Here is a 13190-nt window from a genome sequence, read left to right as displayed (position 1 = left end):
TCCAAAGAGGACCACACCAAGACACATCATAATTAAAATGCCAAGAGCAAAAGACAAAGAGAGAATCTTAAAAGCAGCAAGAGAAAGAAAGTCAGTTACCTACAAGGGAGTACCCATACGACTGTCAGCTAATTTCTCAACAGAAACTTTGCAGGCCAGAAGGGAGTGGCAGGAAATATTCAAAGTGATGAATAGCAAGAACCTACAACCAAGATTACTTTATCCAGCAAAGCTATCATTCAGAATTGAAGGTCAGATAAAGAGCTTCACAGATAAGAAAAAGCCAAAGGAGTTCATCACCACCAAACTAGTATTATATGAAATGCTGAAAGGTATCCTTTAAGAAGAGGAAGAAGAAGAAAAAGGTAAAGATACAACTTATGAACAACAAATACACATCTATCAACAAGTGAATCTGAAAATCAAGTGAATAATCTGATGAACAGAATGAACTGGTGATTATAATGAATCAGGGGCATAGAAAGGGAGTGGACTGACTATTCTTGGGGGGGGGGGGGGGGGGGTGAGGGGGATCCGGGAAGAGACTGGACAAAAATCCTGCACCTATGGATGAGGACAGTGGGTGGGGAGTGAGGGAGGAGGGTGGGGTGGGAACGGGGTGGAGGGGAGTTATGGGGGGAAAAAAGAGGAACAAATGTAATAATCTGAACAATAAAGATTTTTTTTTAAAAAGGGTAGAAATGAATTAAACAATCTCTAAATTCTCTTCCTGCTCTAAAATACTGTAATTACTACCATGAGGGTTTGAAATTTTCGATAGTTCTAAATATTTTCAAGAATTTTGATTTATCAAATGTCTCTCCACCAGATCTAGGGTTAGAATTAGAAATTTGGTATTTACATTTGTTTGAATGAAAATACACTAAAGAAGAAAAGGACATACATAGAAAATGATACAGGTTTAAAAAGTAAGTGTTTATTCCCCAACTCTGTCCACACTGCAAAGTTGCTCCTACAAATTGTTTATTTTAAGGTCTTACCAACTGGGTATCATAAAACCTAGCTAACATACTAAGAAAATGTCAGGGAGTATTAAAATGTAGTAATTATTGCTATTTTGAAATGTCATCTTCCTGTTTGTTTTGCTATTTATATTCCATTTTTTTGTTGCTGTTGATGATGAGTAAGATTAATCCTTAACATCTGGGAGCCCCGTAACCAAGGTTGATTGGATCAAAGATAGACACCTGAGGTAACTAGTCTGTCCACTGGCTTTCCTGTTTGAAACGGTATTCTGTCCCCTCCCACCAAAGATTTTAAATATACACCTAAAGCCTGAAGGTGGTTTGCTGAAAGGTCACATACACTTAGAGGCTCTCTGCCACTTGGGGAACGTGTGCATTAACGTGCCAGCTACATGAAAGAGGAAATGGAGTAGAAGTGCTACAGAAGAGGAGACAGTGCTTGGCCCCGGTGAGACAGAAAGGGGAGAATATAGATTCTTTGGTTCCTGACAGTTTCACAGTTAACAGCCTTATTTCCTATGAAGCCTGACTATATTTGATTTAGTGAGATCTTTATTATACCATGTCCTCATCCTTTTTATTTAAACTAATTCAGATAGCTTTCTCTTCCTACTTACAAAAAGAGCTGAGTTTAAAACAACTGCCTGTAGGGCTGGCTTGATCTCTGATGGGCAGTGAATAGAAAGCAGTGCTTTAAAAGGACTCCATGGACCATCTAAAGTTCTTGGTTTAACAAGCTCTCTGTTGCTAGTTTACTAGGAACAATTATATAAGCGCCTCGCCTGGACTTAACTGACTCAAAGTGCTTCCTGAGAACGGACTAGAGACCCAGAGAGACTGGAGGGTGAGTTAGGGGGTTCTGATTCAGTGGAGCGGTGAGCACACCCACTAACTGAAGTGGCTTTACCTTTCAGTAAATAGCAAGACTCATTGAAGGAGAGTCAGTTTTCTGTATTTTAGGAACTTAACTCAGATTAACTATCTCACACAGTTCTAACTTTAGCAATTACACTCGCATGTGACCAGTTTGTCTTTGTTACTTATTATAAGGCCTAGACTAAGGATTATGTCATTTCAAAAATAAGGGGGTTTTTTTAGCCAAAAGAAGAAAAAAATTCAAAATTATTTCAAATTTGAGGATCAAAATTTGTGCCAATTATCCCTCAGACACATGGAATCAAGTATTCTAAACATGTTAGCACATTTTAAGCTGCTATGTACTAAATGATTTTTACTTAAGCTGCTGGGGTCACTGCTTAGGTGTATTTGAAACTTCCTTTCTCCCCTCTCTCTCCACCTAACATTTTTTATTGCTCTATTATTTAATAATAATAGTTTCTGTTTTTTAAGTTGTCTTATACCTAATAGTAATAGTTAAGGCTTAAGATAAATTCAAATGTAAAATAATATTAATGAAGTAATATATAAATTTTATTTCTAGAACTCATTAAAACTTTTTTAACTTTAAATCTTTGTATATTAGAATATTCGTAATTATTTTTTCATACAGTTCATATGATATCATCTGATTTAAGGAACATTTGACCAAAACATAGTTAACCTGCTGAAAAAAGTACAGTAGGAATATAATTATATGCAGATAATTAAAATAATTAAAATTAAAGAAATCTGAGATATAAACTGAAAAGAATTCATCTGGATTTACTAGTATATCTAATAGATAGTATTTAAAATATTATAACTACAACTTTCAAAGACCATAGTAGTATTTGGACTGAACTGATTCACAGTTGATATTGTAGTTTGAAGTAAACACAGATAATATGCTGGTTAGAACATTCTATAAATAAACTACAGGGTATAAATAAGACCCAGAGGTGTATTATCATTCTAAATCCAATATGGTTAGTTCTACTGAATGGAAAATGCTTGTATCTTGCAAAAAGGGAAAAAAAATATTCAGTGTTCTATCTGCTCTGTCCATACAATCCTTTATAGTGTTTTTCTATTATGTCAGATTTCTAGTAGTGGTCCTGCTTTGTTCTCTCTTATATTTACCCTCAAGAACAATCTGAATTGCATTGATTTCTACTTGCAGTTTTGTGATTGTCATAATTGCTGCAAAGGACTAACCAAAAGCATAGATCTATCACATAAAGATCAGAAAAACATTGTTTGGATTTAATATTGCTCAACTGTAAAAATAAGTATAAATCAGCCTTTACCCATTGGGACCTGCCATTTCCTATGGATTTAATGTTATTTCCATTTCATTAATTGAAAACACAACTGAAAGCATATTTATTCATCTACTAACTTTTGAAAGTATTGTGGGTTATCACCATCTACATCATGCTACATCAACATCTATGAAGAATCAATAAACACCTATTTTCTGAGCCTAAGTAGACTTCTTAGAGTCCTATTCTTTCAGCCATTTTTCCATTTTGTTATAATAATAATCCATATATATAAAAGCCTAAGCAACCGGCTGACCGGCAGACTGGCCAACCGGCCAACCAGTCCAGTAGCTATGATGTGCAATGACCACCAGGGGGCAGACGCTTGATGCAGGAGCTGCCAAGCTGCGGTGACTTGGCAACTGTGGTTCTCGGGTGACACATCCAGAACCAGAGAGGAGGGAGCCGGATTCCGGGGTGCTGTCACCCAAGAACCGCCTTCTCGCAATCCAGGACCCCTCAGGGGATGTTGGAGAGACTATTTTGGCCTGATCCCCACAGGCCAGGCCAAGGGACCCCACCAGCAGATGAATCCATGTACTGGGCCTCTAGTAATACATAAAAGTTAACTTTTTGAGTTTTTCTGTATGTCATATTTTAATTAATTTAATCATATAAGAACCTTATAAAAACCTTGTAAAAAACAAAACCAGAACCACTGGCAAGAAATCTGACATTATAGGAAAGGCACTATGCAATGCTATAGGGATAAAGTAGAGAGAATCCCAAATGTCTTTAAAAAAAAAAAATACAAGCAATCTCTATTTGGCAGGACCAACTACATTGAATTTTACAATAATAATGTACCTCTGGTCTTATGTAGTCATGTAGAATGAGGAAGGTACTAGTATTATTATCTCCTTTCATACAGGAGTGATTAAGTAACTGGTCTTAAGTTTCAGAGATAGCAAGGAGTAGTATAATGGGAAATGAATATACTATGCTTATATAAAGCTACCCATATTAATCTTTGTAAATGTTAAAGCCAACTTGTTACTCCAACCTGATTTTTCTCCCAAACTAGAACTTGCATGTTAAAATATTTGTTTAAAATATACTTTACAGTTCAGTGGTTTCAGTTCCTAAAGAGCAGCCTGACCTTCAATGCTCTGGCTAATGCCAACTGCCCAGACACAGAATTCACTGACAAAAAAACAGACGGCCAACTCAAGAATGCTGACCATGAAAGTCCATATCAGGACCAGCAATGTCCACAGCCCTTCCCCCTGACCTCTTTGTTCTGTTTCCCCTCTCCCTCCTTATAAAAAAACTCTGCATGCACTGAAATGTTAAGATGGGCTTTGAGACAAGAAAATTCCATCTTCTTGGGTGGCCAGCACTTGAATAAACCATTTTCCTTCACACTAGCACCTGTATCACATGTTTGGCTCTTATTACAGCAGGCAGCTGAACCTGGGTTCAGTTACAGTGGTGCTGGAGTTCAAATCTGAACAGTCTGGCTCCCAAATACTTGCTGTAAATCACCATATTATATAGCATCTTTGCCAATGTGGCAAAAATTGAAGGCCAGAACAAAACAGAGCCCCCTCTGAAATTGAAGGCATCAGAGCTGTGCACATCCCAAAGTACAAACCTTCACCTGCTGCTACTCATCAGATCCCTTAGCTAGCTAGAGGCTGAGGTCCCATATTAGAGGTTCTTGTTAAGGACTTTCCTACTCCCTTCAGCCCTACCTCCAGGCTCTTCAGGCAGCATGGCAAAGAGAGATATCCATCAGGCTCCTTTCCCTCTTGGGACCCATTTCCTGAAGAAGAAGCCACTTTGCATATAGTAGTTTATATTATTGAAGACAGGACAGAACCAGTCTTAGCTAAAATTATAAGATAGAGAATATTCCTTTGTCACTTTCTCAGCTAGCAAAACCCATTTCCCAGCCTCTTGTTGTACTCAGAACTAACCTACTCTTGACACTCAATACCTTCACAATGGGTTGCCTTTGGGCTCCCCAGAGCTCCCTACCCCAGGCCCCATTATGACTTTCTACTCTGTAATGCCCTCCATCTTGAAGTCTCATTCTTCAAACTACCTCTCTTTTTTCTGTGGCAGAAATTGCTCATTATTCCCTCAATATCTGTATGTCCCTTCTTCCATAATGATAGAGATCCCATTTTCTGACTTCTTCGGAGTCACTTAAGATCATGTCACTGAGTTTTGCCCAATGGGATATGAACATACATCATGCGAGCAATTTACAGGAAATGTCCTTAAAGAAAGGTGATGTATCCTTCTTTCCCTTTTCATCCTGCCTGCTGGCTACAATGTAGATTTAATTTCTGGCATGAAGCATAGCAGATAGCAATATAGAAGAAGTCTAAGTCTCCAAGTCTTGTGGAATGCCAAGCCAAACTTGGACTGACAACCTAATGAACTAAAAAGACTTCTGGAATATGACAGAGAAACAAACTTCTACTTTTTTTACTATTATCTTGAACATTTTGTTACTTGCAGGCAAACTTAACCTAACTATTTCCCTCTTTCTGTTATTGAGCAGCAAGACTTGTGGCTTTGTTAATATAAACAGAAGAGTATCCTCTCTGTATCACAGAACTGTATGAGCCCGTGAATATTAAGGGAATTTAGAAAAATACTCTCTTAAAAACTCAGTTTGCAAGGCTGCTGACATGCACAATACTATTTTGCTTTCAGAAACTATCATGTAGGTTTGTTTCCTTTCTATCTCAAATCTTAATTTCCAAGTTCTGCCAGTTAGATGAACACATCTGCCAACTAGAGCAAAGGTTGTGCTCTGAGAAAAGCAAAAGAGAACATCACAATAATGGTTTTCAAATATCATCCTGTTAAGTTACCCGTAGGAAAAGAGCTAAGTCTTGTTCTTTTGCACTTCTTTAGCCATTTCCCATCCACAGAACCAGCAAAATTCATCTTTTAAAAATGACAAATTCATGGAGACAGAAAGTAGACTATCAGTTCCCAGGGCTGGGAGGAGGGGAATTGGGGAGTTAATTGCTTACTGGGTACAGAGTTTCTGTTTACAGTAATAGAACAATTGTAGACATAGCAATGATGGTTACACAATGTTATAAATGTAATTAATGTCACTGAATTGTACATCTAAATGGCTAAAATGGCATATTTTATGTTATACATATCTTACTATAATATAAATAAACAAACAGACAAACAAACAAAATGTTGGGAAAAAATGTTTATTAAGGGAATAGAGATAATGATGCCCATCTCTAAAGCCTTATAATAATCTGTCTCTTTCTACTTCTACTTCTTTTTATTCTGTTTCCTAATTTTTGTATATACTTTTGGAGGTTAAAGAATGTGTCTAAGATACACTGCAATGGTAACCAGCATATTTTGTTTGTTTAGCTGTATAATTGTAAATAAAAGCACTTTCCTTAGTACATGGTTTCCTCTATTTATATTTAATGATGTGTGGGCAGGAGAAGTAACTTCTTAGTAGCTCATACCAAGATTCCTTTTACTGAGAGAGACTTTATTTGAGCAGAGCTCTGAGGTGAAAGGGAACCTGAGCTGGGGACAGACATTCCTTCAGCTACACCATACAACACAGGAGAGAAGGAATACCTCACTCACATTTAAGCCTGTCAAACCTTCGACCTTGATTAATTTATAAATTATCTATCTCCTAAGACTGTGTATAATTTTACATAGTGTATAGGATTAGCAGACTCTCTTTCAGATTTATGTCTTCAGAAAAGACTTAACTAAATCAAGAAACTACAAATATCCTTGTTAGGAAATCTAAAGTTTAAAAAAAAAAAAAAGTGCCCTAGCTGGTTTGCTCCGTGGATAGAGAGTTGGCCTGTGGATTGAAGGGCCCTAGGATCTATTCTCATCATTGATGTACTTTCTTTTAAAAAATATATTTTTTATTGATTTCAGAAAGAAAGGAGAGGGGAGAGAGAGAGAGAAAGAGAGAGAGAGAAACATCAATGATGAGAGAGAATCATTGATGGGCTGCCTCCTTCACATCCCCTACTGGGGATCGAGCCCTGAACCTGGGCATCTGTCCTTAACCGCGATTGAACCCGGGACCCTTCAGTCCACAGGCAAATGCTCTCTCCACTGAGCCAAACTAGCTAGGGTTCATCACTGATGTTTCTATCTCTCTCTCCCTCTCCCTTCCTCTCTGAAATTAATAAAAAATATACTAAAAAAAATGTCCTTGCCCTGGCCAGTGTGGCTCAGTTGATTGGAGTGTCTTCCTGTCCTCTGAAGGGAGGTTCAATGCTCAGTCAGGGCACATACCCAGGTTGCTGGTTTGATCCCATGAGCACATACAGGAGGTAACCATTTGATGTCTCTGATCTCTCTCTCTCTCTCTCTCTCTCTCTCTCTCTCTCTCTCCTTCTCCCTCTTCTTCTCTCTTCCTTTCTCTCTAAAATCAATGAAAACATATCCTCGGTGACGATTTTAAAAAAAGTCCTTGATTGGAGGCAAAATGACACTATATCGTATGATGCTAAGGCAATGATTAAAAGGACCAGATAAACCAGAAGAAAGGAAATTAAAATCAGCAGATAAAGTGAAAGTATTCTAAAATGTAAATGGGATCTAAATAAAGAAAATATTATTTCCACAGCTCATGAGTATCAGAAGCTGGTTCTGCTGACTCAGAAGTTTACCTTCCGGCTCTGGCCAGGTAGCTCAGTTGGTTAGAGTGTCATCCTGATACACCAAGGTTGCTGGCTTGATCCTGGGTCAGGGCATGTAGTACATGAATCATCCAGGGCACAGGCATAAATAAGTGGAACATCAAATCAGTTTCAGTTTCTCTCTCCAAAATCAATCAATCAATAAATTAAAAAAAAAAAAAAGACCCGGCTGGTGTGGTTCAGTGATTGAGCATTGACCTGCGAAGCAGGAGGTCATGGTTTGATTCCCAGTCAGGACACATGCCTAGATGCAGGCTCGATCCTCAATGTGGGGCATGCAGGAGGCAGCCAATCAATGATTCCCTCTCATCATTGATGTTCCTATCTCTCTCCCCGTCTCCCTTCCTCTCTGAAATCAATAAAAATATATTTAAAAAAAATAAAAGTTCACTTTCTATCTTCTTTTGACTACCCAGCATTAAATGCCGTGAGACGTCATCTTTTTCATCTGTACATTTTCCCCTAGTCATGAAGATGTCTTCTCACTTCCCTGTATTACCTGAGGATGTGGCATCCAGCATAGTTTTCTACTCCAAGCCCTACTGTTATCAGAGATAAATCTAATGTCCTTTTCCAAATAACCCAACACTCTGCCTTCACATTTCACTAACCCTCTCACTCTCAGGAGGCATCATCTCCTCTTTATTTCAGCTGCCCAGTTCCAAGGACTTTGTCATCACAAAGGACTTCTCTGCCTCTGAAATATTATGTTTATTTACCCCACTTGACAACAACCTTTGATCACAGCTGTGTTGTCCAATTTTTTCCATACTTCTTTTTCAATATCTGGGCCCTTGATTGTTCAATTTTCTCCCAAATTCATCAGTCTTAATTTCTTTATTTAGTCTTCATGATCCATAACCTCAGCCATTCTTATCAATACTCTCAACTCCCTTGTTTCCCAAGACCTCCTATCCCACTCCACAATCCTAGACCAAACTAACTGGCTGACTTCTTTGTTCACACTCTCAGTCTACAGAGACCTGCTGGAGAAAATTACCCAGCTAACGAGAGAGTCAGAGACCCCACATACATGAGAGATTCAGAGACAGAAAGGGAAAATGAAAAACAACAACAACAAATACACACACACAATGTGTCCCAAAAAATATATACACACTTTGAATAATTACAAAGTTTATTAAAATACATTTCATTTTCAAAATATAAGAGCTATCAGCTGTTAAAGTGTATATAAATTTTGGGGACATATATATATACACACATATGGCAAAGGCCTTGGGGCTTCAGAGAGGAGGAAGGTCATTACAGGATATTAAGAAGAGTAGATGTTTAATAATTAATAGTTTACCCAGTCATACAGATAGGTCAAAAGGTTATCTCTGACGCGGGGGAAGGAAGGGGAGGGATGAGGGCATGTGCTGGGGGTTAGGGGTGGCCGGGAAGAGGTCAATGGGGGGGAAAGGAGACTTATGTAATACATTAAACAATAAAGAATTTAAATTTTTTTTAAAAAGGTTATCTCTGACATCTCTTAGTATGGACAATACTTTTAATTTAAATTCCTTCAAGCAGTTAAGTGGGGATGCAGAAGTTTCTCTTGCCCACAGGGTCTCAGTTGACTTTAGCTCAAAATAATGCCTGTACCACAGAGGCACACCTTGTTCTGAATCCTTACAGCAAGAACTTTTGTCTTTTCTTTTTCCTAGTGATGTATTCTTAGCACCTAAAACATTGTCAGGCACATGGCTGGTGCTCAGTATATATTTGTTGAATGAATAAATGAATCAATAAATAATAAGTCACTTGCCCAATCTTGAACCAAGTGCTGTAGTAGAGGGATTCAATGTTCTAATTAGCTAGGGACTGAAACATATGGTCTAAAATGAGTGATTCCATAAGAAAATCAAAGTACTATTACTCTTAGGGAACTATATGCTAGGCAGGCAAAAACACAGATATTCATCTCAAAAGATGTGGGAAATACAGGGAAGTCAAAGATTTTAGCCTTTCAAAGGTCCAAGTTGGGACCTACCTGAGACATAGCAGTCATTGTGTATGACTCATCAGTACTTCTAGTATCAAGTTACCTCCTCACCTTTTAAATTACCCACCCATTGTATGTGTGTGTGTGTTTGTGAAAGAGGGTGTGATACTTTCCATCATCTTAATCCACTAATCCAGTGGTTCTCAACCTTCTGGCCCTTTAAATACAGTTCCTCATGTTGTGACCCAACCATAAAATTATTTTCGTTGCTATTTCATAACTGTAATGTTGCTACTGTTATGAATCGTAATGTAAATATCTGATATGCAAGATGGTCTTAGGCGACCCCTGTGAAAGGGTCATTTGACCCCCAAAGGGGTCGAGACCCACAGGTTGAGAACCGCTGCATCAGACCTGACCACCACCTCAGCCTCCCAGGAGACATATACAAATTCCCTGTGGGCTCTCAGGCATGTACCTCACTCACACCTTCTTTCTCAGGAGAGTGGTCACTCCGTGGAGAGCAATGGGTGCATTTCACCAAGTCCCTCAAGAGGTTCCAAACCTTTATGTTACAAAACCTTACAGAAACAGAGGGCAAAAGATACGAAAGAGGGGAGGATCCAGAAAGAAACAGAGACAGCACCTAAAGGGAGAATCAGTGTCCTTAATAAAGACAAGGGAGGAGAGCATCAAACAGGAAGAATGGGCAATAGTAATGTCAATCTGTGGGTTAGGGAGGTGTTATGAACTGCATGTTTGCATCCCCCCCAAATTCATATGTTGAAACCGTAAATCCCAATGTGATAGTAATGGGAGATGGGGCCTTTAGGAGGTAATAAGGTCATGATGGTGGTACCCCATGATGGGATTAGTGCCCTTACAAAGAAGAAACATGCCCAGCCAGTGTGGAGCAGGAGGTCATGGTTCAATTCCCGGTGAGGGCACATGCCGGGGTTGTAGGCTCAATCCCCAGTAGTGGGTGTGCAGGAGGCAGCTGATAATGATTCTCTCATGAATGATGTTTCTCTCTCTCCCCTCCCCTTCCCTTCCTCTCTCTGAAATCAAAAGAAAAAAAGAAAAGATGAAGAAGAAAAAGAAACACAAGAGCTAGCTAGTGTGAGCCCTTTCTCTGCCCTGTGAGGATACAGCAAGTAAACCAGAAAGAGGCTCTCACCAGAAACCAACCATGCTGGCACCCTGACAGACTTCCCTGTCTCCAGAGCTATGAGAAATAAATGTTTTTTAATTCACCCCGTCTGAGGCATTTTGTTAAAGTAGTCCAAACTGACTGAGACAGGAGGATTAACATTGAGAATAGAAAAATTAATTTGACATTTAGATAATCATTTGTGACTTTGGAGAAAGAATTTCCATGGCCGAGGGCAGAAAACTTAAGAAATTAGTGACTAATGAGGAAGTGGAAGTAAATCACAAAATGGCAAATGAATAAATTGCTCAAAAGGGAGTGACAGCCTGCTCTAAACAGAGCACTACACTAGGCACCAGGGCCAGCTTCATGGGCATCTGACATTTACAGTCACACAGGGTCCTGTGCTCAGAAGGGTCCTGGCATGCTTACTGATTTGATGTCAGGATCTTGAAATTTTAAATAAAATTTGAAAAAAGGGCCCTGCATTTTCATCTTGCACTAGGCCAGTGATGGCAAACCTTTTGAGCTCGGCGTGTCAGCATTTTGAAAAACCCTAACTTAACTCTGGTGCCGTGTCACATATAGAAATTTTTTGATATTTGCAACCATAGTAAAACAAAGATTTATATTTTTGATATTTATTTTATATATTTAAATGCCATTTAACAAAGAAAAATCAACCAAAAAAATGAGTTCGCGTGTCACCTCTGACACGCGTGTCATAGGTTCGCCATCACTGCACTAGGCCCACATACAATGCAGTAGGACACTTGGGGTACTGAAGGTGACTGAAAATATTTCATGCATCATTCATTCACTTATTTATTCAATGACAAATACATAAGTTGCCTACTATGAGCCAGGCACTCTAGTAGTTTCTGTAGACATGGTGAAAAAGGTAGTGAACACAACAGAGGCTTGACAAAAATATATAAGAAAGGGTTGTTACTTTCAAGAATATTAAGATGTAAATACAGCAAACTATGACATGACATTCCACCTCAGTTCCTTTGTTGTGTGGCCTATATGGCCCCAGTAAATGTATTCAACTTTCCTAAAACCTAGTTTACTTAAACAAAATTCAACCTAATCTAATTGGCGTTATTAAGTGATTTATAAATTGGGCAGCATCCAATCTAGCAACGAGAAGGATGCTCCAAGGGGTTGTACAAAATGGAAGTTTTTCATAGGCAGAAAGAGGATGTGACTAAGTTGAGAGTGGATTATTTCAGTCAAGAAAATCTTCCCTTAGGGGAAGGCAGAGGGTCCTATCAGACAGATTACCTCACTAATGTGGGTCAGGAAATTCCAGACTGATTGGTTTAAAATTCCACTATTGGGAGAGGCTAAAACCACAATTACTTAAGTATTAAATTTAGGTTTGGTATCCAAGTGACACCATATTGGGCTGTGGCTTTTCTTTTTAATAGCATCTAAAAAATGAGAATAACAGGACCTATTTGTAAATTAGGGGAATTAAATAAGATCAGGAATATAAGGCTCTTAGAACAGTGCAAGATACGTGTTAAGTGTTTAATAATGTGTGACCATGGTAATTTCTAGCACCTAGTATGGCCAAGCACATAATAAGAGTTCGATAAGTGACTGGTTTGTTAAATGGGGGTAAAAAAGGAATTTCAGATCTGGATAGGTTGATATATTTTTGTATAAATGTAGCTAATATGGTTATACAGATTCACACACACTTAAAACATTGATTAGGCCTAGAAAAAGATATAAAAGAATATATAGAGTGTCCCCAAAAATACACACTTTACAACTCATAGCTCAATTGATGTTTCTTTTCAGATTTAACGCATTGGGATTAATAATTATTCAGTGTGTATACATTTTTTTGGGACACCATGTATACTGAGTGGTTGATTGTGGTCAAATCTGTGTCATAAGATTTTTAAAAATATATTTTTATTGATTTCAGAGAGGAAGGAAGAGGGAGAGAGAGATAGAAACATAAATGATGAGAATCATTGATTGGTTGTTTCTGCGTGCCTGCTATTTGGGGACTGAGCCCACAACCCAGGCATGTGTGTCCTGATGCGGAATCAAACTGTGAGTTCCTGGTTCGATGCTCAACCACTGAGCCACCCAGGCTGTGTAATAGGATTTGAGGGAACAGATTTTTGTTTAGTGTTTTACTTTATATACTCCTTATTTAAAAACCAAGATTTTAGACAAATAAAGCTACCGACATATTCTGAATATGGTGGCAGG

At 38.4% G+C, this 13190-nt stretch overlaps 1 long non-coding RNA gene across 1 annotated transcript; it reads left to right on the top strand.

The window, feature by feature from the left end:
* The first annotated feature begins 1356 nt into the window (after positions 1–1356).
* LOC139015637 (uncharacterized) lies at positions 1357–11052 on the top strand. The gene is made up of 3 exons (XR_011472471.1): positions 1357–1434; positions 1738–1830; positions 10877–11052. It is a non-coding gene; the product is annotated as an uncharacterized lncRNA (long non-coding RNA).
* The last annotated feature ends 2138 nt before the right edge of the window (positions 11053–13190 follow it).

The sequence above is a fragment of the Myotis yumanensis genome, unplaced genomic scaffold (genome assembly GCF_028538775.1).
Source record: "Myotis yumanensis isolate MYYU_CA2020_CCGP unplaced genomic scaffold, mMyoYum1.0.hap1 SCAF_8, whole genome shotgun sequence".
Lineage (NCBI taxonomy): Eukaryota > Metazoa > Chordata > Mammalia > Chiroptera > Vespertilionidae > Myotis > Myotis yumanensis.
Note: the sequence above shows the minus strand (reverse complement) of the source record. Positions and strands in the feature narration are given on the sequence as shown.